Here is a 13513-nt window from a genome sequence, read left to right on the forward strand (position 1 = left end):
GCGGGCCTCTCACTGTTGTGGCCTCTCCCGTTGCGGAGCACAGGCTCCAGACGCGCAGGCTCAGCGGCCATGGCTCACGGGCCCAGCCGCTCCGCGGCATGTGGGATCTTCCCGGACCGGGGCATGAACCCGTGTCCCCTGTATCGGCAGGCGGACTCTCAACCACTGCGCCACCAGGGAAGCCCAATAAACAATTTTTAAAAATATTTATTTATGGCTGTGTTGGGTCTTCGTTGCTGTGTGCAAGCTTTCTCTAGTTGCGGGGAGCAGGGGCTACTCTTCATTGCGGTGCACAGGCTTCTCACTGCGGTGGCTTCTCTTGTTGTGGCTCACAGGCTCTAGACGTGCAGGCTCAGTAGCTGTGGTGCACGGGCTTAGTTGCTGCAGGCAAGTGGGGTCTTCCTGACCCAGGGATCGAACCTGTGTCCCCTGCATCGGCAGGCAGATTCTTAACCACTGTGCCACCAGGGAAGACCCAATAAACAATATTTAAATTCAGGATGTGCATGGGTTTCTTTAAAATATTGAATTCTGTGTCTATGATTAAGTAAAGTGGGAGTTATTTCAAGGAAAATGATGATACCACACTGAAGAGCAGGCACCATGGTAACCAGGAAGTTGTCTAGTTTTCCCACCTACTCTGTTGTGAATGGGGAGAGGGCCCTTCAGTCAGGCTAGAGCAGAGCTCCTCCTCAGAAGCTGGTTAGGAGACTTTGATATAAGCTTTGTTTCCTCAATCCTATAATGAATGGGTATGGTTTATTCTAGCTTTAAGATTCTCTGATTCCCTGAAGAAGAAGATGGTAGTTTGTATTTCAGAGGGCTTTAGGTATCATATGTATGAATTAAAAACACAAGTAATTAAGTTAGTACTGTGGAACTGTAAAGCACAATGTACTGTGGCTAATCCACATACAGATAGTAATTGACAGTATTGTTTACAAGTTAATTCTCTATCAGTTACTGTTATAAATATGCATAGTCAATTCTTAATTATTTAAGAATTGTTAGAGTGGTTTATCCCTGTATCTTTCTTTTAGAAATGTGGATCATTATTCTCGCTCTGTTGATATGCAGAATAGAGTTGAAATACTGGTACAGGATATAGTGGAGATATGGTATCTAGTTTCCAGGAAATTATGTTTTATCTAAGGGAAATAGATATGTATGCAAACAATAAATGTTTAAATAAGTATGTAATGAATGTCATGTAAGTGCTGTATGTAAGAATTTATAGACTGGCTTTTTGAATTTTTATCATGGGAATCTGTTAATCTTAACTAAAAAAGAACGCAGAGTTTATAGAGAATAACTTCTAGCTAGGCTGAACAGAGAGGAAGTTATAATTTACTTGATTTTTAAAACAATGATGGCTAATATTTCCGTTGGCAAAGACTGGGGGCAGGGGTGGGGAAATGATTGGAACAAAGGCATAGAAATGGGGAAGTGAAAAGGCATGTTCTAGGTGTTGATTAGTAGGTGTAGTTGCTTTGGAGCCAAGGATTCTTACAGTGGAAGAGTGGGTGATTGTCAAAAATTATAGTTAAATTCACAGGAAAACAATTGCCAAAGGTTATAGTTAATTTCAGATTAAGTAACATGACTGCTATGAGCCTAAATTTTCCCCTCTGTAAAATAAGGTCAGATGAGATGATCCCTAACCTACTTAATAGGTGTTCAGTAGGTATTTGTTGAATGAATAAGTGAGTGAGCAAATGAATGAATGAGTGAAAGAGATGTCTTTAGCCATTTTCCTTGACATCATTGCCTTAGAAATTTGGAATTTTGGTAGGCAGTAGGAAATTAACAATTTTTGCTAGTAAAATGATATAACAACTTTAGTCTAAAAAGAATAAGTCATGGTCTTTTCCTATAAATAATGGTTATGTGTTTTAAAATTTGTTTCTTTCTGTAGGAGTCAGTGGATTCCTGTCTGGACTATGAATTGTCAGGGCATTTTTGTTTTAAAATAAAGTTTCTTTCTTTCAAATTCATTATTTACTTATTTATTTTTTGGCTGCGCCTCCGGCATGCGGGATCTTAGTTCCGCTATGAGGGATAGAACCTGAGCCCTCTGCATTGGGAGCAAGGAGTCTTAACCACTGGACCACCAGGGAAGTCCCTGTCAGGGCGCTTTTAACACTTAAAATATTGAGTCTTAAACTTATTAAGTATTTTTGTATAAAAATATTTTAAAACTGAATGTAAGAGTTTAGAAACTTTTATAGCAATTTAACATTTTTACTGTATTTTACAATATAATTTACATGGGATTAAAAAAAAAAACTAGACTATTATTCTAAATAGTTTGAGAATCTTTGGTCCGAATGATTCCAAAGTTTTTGGCTTTAGGTAGATGAAATGCCATGATTACATGAACTCACCTCTTTCCAAGGCATCTTTTCTAAAGATTCTAAAAGGATGTGATTATAATGTATTCATCTGAGAAGTGACTTCATAATGGAGCCTGAGAATACCCATAGAGCAGGTTATATTCTTGATGAAGCTGGAAACTAAGTTAACTCTTGAGATTCTTATATTCTCAATTTGTATGACTTATATTCCTTACTGTTGATCTGAAGTTCAACTTTGTATTCATTCAGCGATCCATGATATCTCTGCATTTTGCAGTATAAAACTTCCCATAATAAATGACAATTAAATGACCCCATAATTGTCAATCATGTAATATTGTTTTCCATATGCTCCTCTGTATTCCCAGTTTTAGTTATGCCCAGTAGTCAAGGCAGAAATTTTATAATCGTCTAGACTTTTCCATTTCTCATTCATCAACTATTTTTAAATTGGCACTGTGTCTTTTGAGTACACCTCCTAAAAACCTCAAATCTATCCACCTTTCTCTCCTCACTGCTGCTTTAGTTGAGATTTTCATCATTTACTGCCTGGCCTCCATCAATCAGTAGCTTTCTTTTTTTTTTTTTTAGTAGCTTTCTGATTAGTGTCTCTTCCCTAACCCTCTTCCTGCCTCCATGGTGATTTTTCTGAAACATAATACTGATAGGTACTCATCTAAAAGGCTGCTCTTGATTTACTGTTGCCTATGGCAGTAGCAGCAGTTGAAAACTTTCTTAAAATATAGGGAAACATACCTGTTGCATGGCATACAAGGCCTTTAATGATTTAGTCCCTGCCTCGTTCCTGTCATTCCTGGACCTGTGCCCTAGATTTCAGAGAAGCTGAATGACTTGGGTTCTACAAACACTCCTCGTGTTTTGGTTTCTTTTTTTTTTTTTTTTTTTTGGCCTATTTTAGCAAGAACTTTTCCTCGAATGCCTTTACCCTTTTGTCTGTCTCATATTCTGTTCTTGTCTCAAGATGTCACCTGAACCTCCTGAGTGATGAGTGTCTTTTGTATGCTAATGGATGACTTCTGGCAGAGGCCCCTAGATGACACCAGGATGTGGCCTGGTCACCAGAAGGACTAGCCATGATTAGAAGGTTAGAACTTTTAGCCCCCTTGTCCTATCCCCTACCTCTGGGGAGAAGAGGGGACCAGAGATTGAGTTCAGTTACCAGTGGCCAGTGATTCAATCAGTCATGCCTATGTACTAAAACCTCCATGAAAACCCCTAAACAACAGGCTTTGGGGAGCTTCTGAGTTGGTGAACACATTGAAGTGCTGGGAGGTGTTGGGAAGGTGATATACCCTAGGAGGTCATGGAAGCTTTGCTCCTCTTCCCTCCACCCCCTGTAACTTGCCCTTTGCATCTCTTCGATTTGGCTGTTCCTGAGTTGTATCCTTTATAATAAACCAGTAATGGTAAGTAAAGCATTTTCTTGAGTTCTGTGAGTCATTCTAGGGAATTATCAAACCTGAGGAAGGGTTTGTGGGAACCCCCAAATTTTTTAGCCGAGTCAGATTCAGTCAGTCATGCCTATGTACTAAAACCTCCATGAAAACCCCCCAGGTGCCCTGGGGACCTGGGACTTGTGACTGGCATCTAAAGTGAGGGAAGTCTGTGGGACTGAGCCCTTAAATCTGTGGAGTCTGATGTTAACTCTGGGTAGTTAGATTGTAGGACACCCAGGTGTTAGAGAATCGATGTTGGAAAAGATGCCACATATTTGGTGTCAGGGTGACTTAACCTCAGTTTACAAATGAAACAAACCAAAGCTTCAAGAGACTGCTCTATTAAGTTAGTATGTGGGAGAGAGCTATAGCTTAAAAGTCCTCTTAACCGTATCTTCTTTTGTTTTATTTTATTTTATTTTATTTTATTTGCGGTACGCGGGCCTCTCACTGTTGTGGCCTCTCCAGCTGTGGAGCACAGGCTCCGGACACGCAGGCTCAGCGGCCATGGCTCACGGGCCCAGCCGCTCTGCGGCATGTGGGATCTTCCTGGACCGGGGCGTGAACCCGTGTCCCCTGCATCAGCAGGTGGACTCTCAACCACTGTGCCACCAGGAAAGCCCCTGTTTTGTTTTATTTTTAATTGTAATTTCCTTGAGGGAAAGAACCTATCTTTCTTTTCTTTTAACATATTAAACTTTTATTATTTATTAGTTATGTGTTCAAATCTCTTGTACTTAATTGAATGCTTTCATCAATTAATGGCCTTGATAAAATTGCTTGTAATTTTGACTGTTCTTTGGTCAAAGTAGTGTTACTTATCCTTCTAAAGTTAGCAGGACATACAGCTGGGGAAGTACAAGATCTTTAGCTTGATTTTTTTTTTTTTTTTTTTTTTTTGAGTTCCTTCTGTATTTTAAATAGGACACAAATATCTCTGTAAATAAAAATAACTTCCTCCCAACACATTTGGAAAATATCCCAGACTTCTTTTTCATGCGTTGCAGAGTTGCTGCTGTCTTGTTACTGTTTGTTCTTTCTCTTTGAAATAAGTGACCCTCCCAGGAATAGCTTAATCACCAGATGTTTGGCCAGCAGTATTCCACTTATTCTGGTTTTGTAGTTTTTCTGAAATAGGCTGAAAGGTAATCACTCCATTCCTTCCCTTGTTCTAAAACGATTTTACTCAATTGCTCTTGAAACTTACCTTGGTAGGTGATTTGGAACTGAAATGAAAAGAGAGAAGGTAAGCTATATATATTTTATACTGGTCCTTTATTAACTGACATTTATTAATTGAGAATTTTGACACTCATTTTCAGTTGGAGAGGTTCTGAGTGTTTAGAAATGAAACTGTGGGACTTCTAACAGAGGATCCTTATTTTTTAACTGAGGAAATGAAAGTTGTCAAGGTCAACCATAAAGCTGATACTTTGCCTTGGTGAGAGAAACCCAGGATTTAGTGTCTTTCTGATGTAATTTTCAGTCTACCACGAATCTGGAAACTTGGTAACATCAATTTGTGACAGTATTAACATTGTTTAGCCTGGAAGCAGCCTTTGTGAATTTTCCAGATTATTTGACAGTGTTTGAAATCACTTGATGTCTTCAGGACCAGTAAACTCTACCATGTAATTTTTTAAAAAATTAATTAATTAATTAATTTTTGGCTGTGTTGGGTCTTCATTGCTGCGCGCGGGATTTCTCTAGTTGTGGCGAGCGGGGGCTACTCTTTGTTGTGGTGAGCGGGCTTCTTGCAGTGGCTTCTCTTGTTGCGGAGCACGGGCTCTAGGCGCGTGGGCTTCAGTAGTTGTGGCACGCTGGCCCAGTAGTTGTGGTTCGCAGCCTCTAGAGCGCAGGCTCAGTAGTTGTGGCGCACAGGCCTAGTTGCTCCATGGCATGTGCGATCTTCCCAGACCAGGGCTCGAACCCGTGTCCCCTGCATTGGCAGGTGGATTCTTAACCACTGTGCCACCAGGGAAGTCCCTCTACTGTGTACTTTTATCTTTTTCAATTAGTAGATTTTTCAAACTTCCAAAAAACAGCAATAAACCTCCTTTTTCAAATATATATAGAATCAGTGTACAAAACAGATATAAGTGGTATTTAGTTAGAATACAATCTTAAGTTTAGTTTTGATTTATTGGAAAATAAATCATCGAGAAAATTCAAATTTGTGAAATGCTATATTAGAGTATTTCACTTCCATTTCTAACTTAAAATAACTGGATGGATGTACCATAATTCATTTAATCAGGCCCCTCTTGATATTTAGGTTGTTTCCATTCTTTTGCTTTTACACACAATGCTGCAGTGAATAGCATATGCTTATCGTGTGTGTGTGTGTGTGTATGTGTGTGTGTGTGAGAGTGTGAGTGAGTGTTCCCTGAGGATAAATTCCTAGGAATGTAATTGCTGTGTCATTAGAATATGTTTGTTTTTAGTTTTGAAAGATATCAAATTGGCCTCTAAAAAGTTGTATGTATCTATCTATCTATATACATTCCTACCAGCAATATATGAGCAAGCTTAATTCCCTCATGCTCTCATCAACATGGTACGTTAGTTTTGGTTTTTGCTAATCTGAAAAATTGTATCTCAGTATAGTTTTAATCTTCAGTTTTTATTATATGTAAAGTTGAGTAACCTTTTATATGTTTAAGAGCCATTTGTGTTTCCTCTTCTGTGAACTATTTGTTCATATCACTTTGCCCATTTTAAAAATTGGGTTTCTTACCCCTCTTATCAAGCAATAGGAACATTTTATGTTTTAGGGTTCTTTCTTTTTGTGATGTAAGTTGCAGATTCTCTTACTCATTTTTAAATTTCTCTTTTTCCTTTGGTTTTGCCTTTTTCATTGTTATGGATATGTAAACTCAAACTTAACATGCCTAAAATGGAATCCTGAATTTCTTCCCTTCCCTTAATCTGCTCCTTTTCTAGTTTTCCTTGCATCAAGAAGCAGCAACCTACTCATAGCCCAAGCCCCAAACCAAGAAGTTATCTTTGATTTCTGTTTCCCTCACTTCCCATCTCTAATCCATCCCCAGCTGTATTGGCTTCCCCTCCAAATATATCTTAAATCTTTCCATTTCTCTTCATGTGTACCAATTTAGTCCATCCCGCCCTTATCCTTTCACCTGGATGGTTGCAGTGGCTTCCTAGTTGTTAAACCCCCAAATTGATAGCTCCCCTTCCAGGCACAGAGCTGTTCTCTACTCTGTAGCTTGTGTGATCTTTTCAAAATGCAAATCATCTGATTGTCATACCACCCCCTGAACCCATCTCCCATTCTTGTTCAAAACCCTCTAGTGGTTCCCTCTGTCTCATGATACAGATAAAACTACTTAAACAACTTGCTGTTTTTCCAGCCTCACCTTGTACTGGGTTATTAACCACCCAACCCTTGCCACCTTTGAGTTTGTTGTGTTGGCCATGTTCCCTCCTGACCTGGGATTTTTGCATAAATAATTTTTTCCTGGTGCATCCCTCCTCCTCTGTAAGTTTATGCCTAATTGTCCTACAGATCTCAGCCCACTGAAAGCTTTCTCTGGAAAAGCCAACCCTCCCTAATTAGGTGGCAAACCTCTGTACAAGCCCTTGTAGAGCCTTATAGCTCTTTTTCATAGCACTTACATTTGCAGTTTTACACTTATTGTGTGATCCTTTGATAAACTCCGTGAGGTAAGGGGTTTTGTGTCTTTCCTTTACCGATATATTTCCGGTGACTGTCATAGTGCCTGGCATATAGTTAACTCTCAAGACATATTTATGGAATGATTGCTTACTTTTAAGTTCTCAGGTGTGGAGTTTAAAGAATGTACTGGTTTACCCTTTCTGAAAAAATGTGACTGCATTTGCTTTAGGCCAGTCTTCTCATCTTTTCCCTATGGCTTTCCCAAGACCACTGAGATTCAGCAGTCTCACCTCCGAAGTCTTAAAGCATTTCAGGTATGAAATGTTATCTAGGCCAATGGTCTTGAATTCATTTGAAGCCTGTAGGTGTTCTTCAGCAGTCTTGGCCTTCAGTTCCTTCTCTTTTTTTCCATCTGAAAGTCAGTGTTTTGTTTTTTGTTTGGTTGGTGGCGTTTTTTGTTTGTTTTTTGGGAGTAGAGGACAATAACTTAGACCACATTTTCTGATCCACATCAACCCAGCAAAATCTAGGTGGTTCCCAGCTTCTGTAAGTTTATTCTAAATTCAGTTATTTAGAATTTGGAGATCAGAACAAATTATCCCATAGAAACCATGATAAAATTGATACATTTTCATGCAAGTGCTTTGAAAACCTTTTACACCAATAGTGTATCTTAAATAGTACAGTGTTAGTGTGAACTCTGAATTTCTCTGATCCCAGTTTAGTTCTCTTTTTCTCTCTGAACCGTGAGGCCCTCAGATACTCAGGAAGGGCTGGGAGTTTAGTAGGGTTGGCAGTGCTGGGAGAAATATCAGGTAACTGGGTAGGAGATACATTGACTGGATTTCCTACCTTGTGGAAGGATTCTAAGAGTAAAGGGTGGGGAGGCAACCTACATGATTCACAGTTTGAAATTTTTAAAAATTTATTTATTTATTTACTTAATTGGAGTATAGTTGCTCTACACTGCTGTGTCAGTTTCAGCAAAGTGAAACAGCCATATGTATACATATATCCTCTCTGTTTTGGATTTCCTTCCCATTTAGGTCACCACAGAACAATGGGTAGAGTTCCCTGAGCTATACAGTAGGTTCTCATTAGTTATCTATTTTACGTATAGCAGTGTGTATATGTCAATCTCAATCTCCCAATTCATCCTGCTCCCCCTTCCCCCTTGGTATCCCTACATTTGTTCATAGTTTGAAATTTTTATGCTATTAAACTGTGTGTATTTTACTCATGATACTCAAGTATCAGTTTGATTTAATGGAAACTGAATTATAGAGAATGGATTGATGAATCAAATTACTCTTCGCTATTGGGGGAATAAAGCAAAATGAAGATCCTGTTAACTACGTCAGGTGGTCCCATGAAGGAAGAAAACTAAATAGGAGTGAGAAGTGCATTATCTCCTCACTTAGAGTCAACATGGAGAATTCTCTGCAAGAGAGTAGGATGTTTTTTTCATAAGGCTGTGCTTTCCACGGAAATGATTTCTTTCCGTACATGGATCACAAGTTTTAAGATGCTTTCAAACCATTCGAACTCTCTTATTATAGCAGAAGTTTTGTCATGTACCAAATTCATTCCTATCCAATTTCAGTGACAAAATGGCTCTTTCATTTGTATGTATAAAAACAATGCCAGAAACAAAAACAAAACTCATGATTCAACTGATTTTGTACTTTCTTTGGGAAGAAGAAAAGAACCGTTGAGATGAAGATTATAATTTCAGCAACAGAGGAAACATTCAAGGCTCAGGCAGCTCTTAAATTCAATACTAATAATCTATGAAATAAATTATAAGCCTTACATTTCTGTCAGTTCTTGTAGGTACCTGCTTGCCAATGCAGAGACAAGATTGCTTAATTCTAGGTGTCTTTCTTAGTGCAAGACAAGTCCACTTTAAAAAGCATTCTGTTGTTTGTTTACAAAGTTAATGGTTAGTAATCGGAAACTCAAACCATTTTTGAGAGATTCTTACAGTCTTTTTGTTGGAAGGGACTTTAGAGGACATCTAATTTAGTACACAACTCTTTAATACCACGGCCAGGCCAGAATGCTTCCAGCGGGCTCTTCCTGCCCGCTGCAGGTCCCCTTCTGGTGTGCTGTGCTTCGGATTACAGATCTTTTCTGTTCCTTGTATTTATCAGGCTCTCTAAGACTCTGTACTGCCTTGAACGCTCTTCTCACATCCCTGTTCCCATGGCTGGCTTCTTTACATTAAACAGATTTCGATCAAATTTTACCTCCTCAGACTACCTTTCCCAGACTACCTTATCTACTTACCCCGCCTTTTCAGTCTCCAAAACTCTCTATCATAAGACTGTTTTCTTTCCTTCATAATAATTGTCACTGTCTGGAATGATCGTGTTTGTCTGTTTATTGTCTGTCTCCCCTCATTGGCTCCATGAGAGCAGGGGCTCTGTCTGTGTTGTTCATTGCTGTATCCTGAAGCATCTGTGGTGGGCTGGCCCACTGTAGGATCTGAAAGATATTTATAGAATGAATGAGTAACCATTGATGGTTCATCATTGTCCAAATCACTACTGAGCTGACATCTGTCTCCTTTTCACTTCTACCACTGATCTTAGGTATTCCCCCTGAAATAACCCAAATCACCTGCTCTACTCCCTCTTTTTCAAAGAGTCTTCACGCATTGGGATGCCAGTCATCTCTCATTGAGGCCTATTTTGCCCAGTTTCCTCACCAGCTCCTCCTCTGGCATGGTTTTGGAGTGTGGTCATCATCCAGGTTATCCATCACTGGGAGTTTTTGGTTTTGTTGTTGATACCCAGCACTAGACACACGGCAATATGTGGAGTCTGGAGAGAGATAGGTAAACTTTTTTGGTTAATATGATATTGAAATGCTTTATCTTTGATAAAAATTATCTTTTGCCTCCATATAAATGACCACGGAACTATTTATGTATGGTGTCATTATCAGAATTACTCTCTGACTTCTTAAAAACTTGTTTTATTGTGGAATATAACAACATAGAAATACGTAAAACAAATTTACACTTTAGTGAATGTCTATCTAACTTTCACTCAAGTCAAGAAATAGAACATTACCAGTGCCCCAGAAAGCCCTCCTTTGTATCTCTTATCAATCTCAACTCCTCCCTAGAGATAATTAATATCCTCATTTTTATTTTAATTATTTATTTTTTAAAAATAAATTTATTTATTTACTTTTATTTTTGGCTGCGTTGGGTCTTTGTTGCTGTGCGCGGGCCTTCTCTAGTTGCAGCGAGTGGGGGCTACTCTTCGTTGCGGTCAGCGGGCTTCTCATTGCGGTGGCTTCTCTTGTTGTGGAGCATGGGCTGTAGGTGTGCAGGCTCAGTAGTTGTGGCATGCGGGCTCTAGAGCGCAGGCTCAGTAGTTGTGGTGCACGGGCTTAGCTGCTCCACGGCATGTGGGATCTTCCCGGACCAGGGCTCGAACCCGTGTCCCCTGCATTGGCAGGAGTATTCTTAACCACTGGGCCACCAGGGAAGTCCAAATATCCTCATTTTTAAAAGAAACACTTCCTTGGTCACTTATTTTTTTAATAGATTTACTACTTATATATGCATGCCTAGACAATATAGTTTGTAATTCAACTTTGCCTGTTTTAAAACTGTATATAAATGAAATAATACTGTTTTATTAGTTTTCTGTTGTTTGTGATGAATTACCACAAGCTTAGTGGCTTAAAACAGCACCCATATATTAGCTCACAGCTCTCTAGGTCAGAAGTCTGGCACGGTGTGGCTGGGTTCTCTGCTCAGGATAGCATAAAGCTAGAATCCCGTGTGTTGACTGGGCTGAGTTCTCTTTTGTCCTTGATTAGTTCCAAAGTTGATTTCCAAGATCCAGCTCTTTTGACCTCTTTATTTCTGTGTGTTTTCTATTTCATGAATTTCTGCTCTTAATTATTTCTTTCTTTATACTTTCTTTGGATTTAGTTTGCTGTTCTTTTATTTAAAACCTCTCGAGATAGATGCTTAGTTTATTTTTTTATATTTTGTGATATACGCATGTATGAGGCGTTCAATTCCCTCCCTAAGCATTGTTTTAGCTTCTTCCCATGAATTTGTATTTTTTTAATTTTTATTTTCTAATTTTTAAAAAATAAATGTATTTATTTATTTATTTTTGGCTGCGTTGGGTCTTCGTTGCTGCACACAGGATTTCTCTAGTTGTGGTGAGTAGGGGCTACTGTTTGTTGTGGTGGGTGGGCTTCTCCTTGCGGTGGCTTCTCATTGTGGAGCACGGGCTCTAGGTGCATGGGCTTCAGTGGTTGTGGCACGTGGGCTCAGTAGTTGTGGCTCGCAGGCTCTAGAGCGCAGCCTCAGTAGTTGTGGCGCATGGGCTTAGTTGCTCTGCAGCATGTGGGATCTTCCCGGACCAGGGCTCGCACCTGTGTCCCCTACATTGGCAGGTGGATTCCTAACCAGTGCCCCACCAGGGAAGTCCCTATTTTTGTTACTTCTAAATGTTTGTTATGGTTTCTTCTTTGACTGACTTATGGATTATTTTAAGAATGTATTAATTTCTAAACATGAATATTTCCTAGTTATTTCTTTTGTGACTAATTTCTTGCATACTTGCATTTTGGAGAGAGATCATCCTTGGATTAAAATCCTTGTAATTTGCTTTGAACCACATTATGGCCTAGCACTTTATCAGTTTTTGTAAATGTTATGTGTGTGCTTGGGGAAAAAATGATATTCTGCAGTTCTTTGCTATCCTTTTATTTTCATTTGCTCAAGTTTTAAAAATGTTTAAAATCTTATGTATCATGATACTTTTTCTCTTTATACTGTCTGTTGAGTTCCCTTGGTGGTATTCTATTTTCCAGTTCTGGAATTATAATTTATTTTTCCAATTTGTTCTTCTGCCTTTTGGACCTTCCAGTTCTGTCAAAATGTTCAACCCTTGGGCTTTTATTAATTCAACCCTATAGTGGTCTTATAGGCTATTTCTGATAATTCTGATATTATAAGTCTTTCTGGGTCATTTTCTGTTTTGGTCATTTCTGTTAGTTCTTGTTAATGGTATCTTATTACTTTGTGTATCTGGTTATCTTTGATTATGTACTGCACGATGTAAACAAGAAATTATCTGTAACAATGTTGTGATGCCTAGGTTCATGTTACCTTCCTGCAGACTCCTGCCCCCACTGCCTGCCGCCACCCCTTTCAACCAGACAACTGTGTACTAACAATCTGAATGTGGGACCACCTCAATCCAGGGTACACTTAGAGGTTTATTTAGGTCACTCAGGTGACATAAAGCTGTAATTCAAGTCTGTCCTGGGACTGATTTTTTTTCTGGTTTCCTTTACCAAGGAGTATAGCTCTTTGGGGTTTCAGCTCCAAGTGAGTGGTGTTTATCGTACTTCCTTCTTTTGAAACGCTTTTTTAAAAATTATTTATTTATTTATATACAGCAGGTTCTTATTACTTATCTATTTTATACATATTAGTGTATATATCTCAATCCCAATCTCCCAATTCATCCCCCCCGCTTTCCTCCCTTGGTGTCCATACGTTTGTTCTCTACATCTGTGTCTCCATTTCTGCCTTGCAAAACGGTTCATCTGTACCATTTTTTTTGAAACCCTTTTTTTTTTTTTTTTTTTTTGCGTTACGCGGGCCTCTCACTGTTGTGGCTTCTCCCGTTGCGGAGCGCAGGCTCCGGACGCGCAGGCTCAGCGGCCATGGCTCATGGGCGTAGCCGCTCCGCGGCATGTGGGATCTTCCTGGACCAGGGCGCAAACCCGTGTCCCCTGCATCGGCAGGCGGACTCTCAACCACTGCACCACCAGGGAAGCCCCTGAAACACTTTTGCCTTTGACCTTTTTGCCCCTGGATTTATAAAGGTTTCAAGAGCAAGTCTGTTTTTCTCCCATTTTTTCTGTATCTTCCTTCAAGTGTCTGTGAGCTAAAACTGTTTTGGGTGATTTGGATTACCTCTCTGGGTTCTATTCTTTTGCCTTGATTTCAGCCAGGTAATTCTTCATAATCTTGTTAAGTCTTTGGGGCTTTTTAGGCTGTTCTTTGAAAGTATTACCTC

General features: G+C 39.4%; 1 protein-coding gene and 1 pseudogene across 3 annotated transcripts in view; one reads left to right on the forward strand and one right to left on the reverse strand.

Annotated features, from left to right (window-relative positions):
* The window catches only part of LOC113616420 (cofilin-2 pseudogene), an 18334-nt pseudogene extending 10788 nt beyond the window's left edge, over positions 1–7546 (reverse strand).
* The window catches only part of CDKL5 (cyclin dependent kinase like 5), a 189406-nt gene that overhangs the window by 38583 nt on the left and 137310 nt on the right, over positions 1–13513 (forward strand). The window lies entirely within an intron of this gene.

Source organism: Aethalodelphis obliquidens, unplaced genomic scaffold, assembly GCF_003676395.1.
Source record: "Aethalodelphis obliquidens isolate GAN/ISIS:26980383/991018 unplaced genomic scaffold, ASM367639v1 scaffold137, whole genome shotgun sequence".
Classification (NCBI taxonomy): domain Eukaryota; kingdom Metazoa; phylum Chordata; class Mammalia; order Artiodactyla; family Delphinidae; genus Aethalodelphis; species Aethalodelphis obliquidens.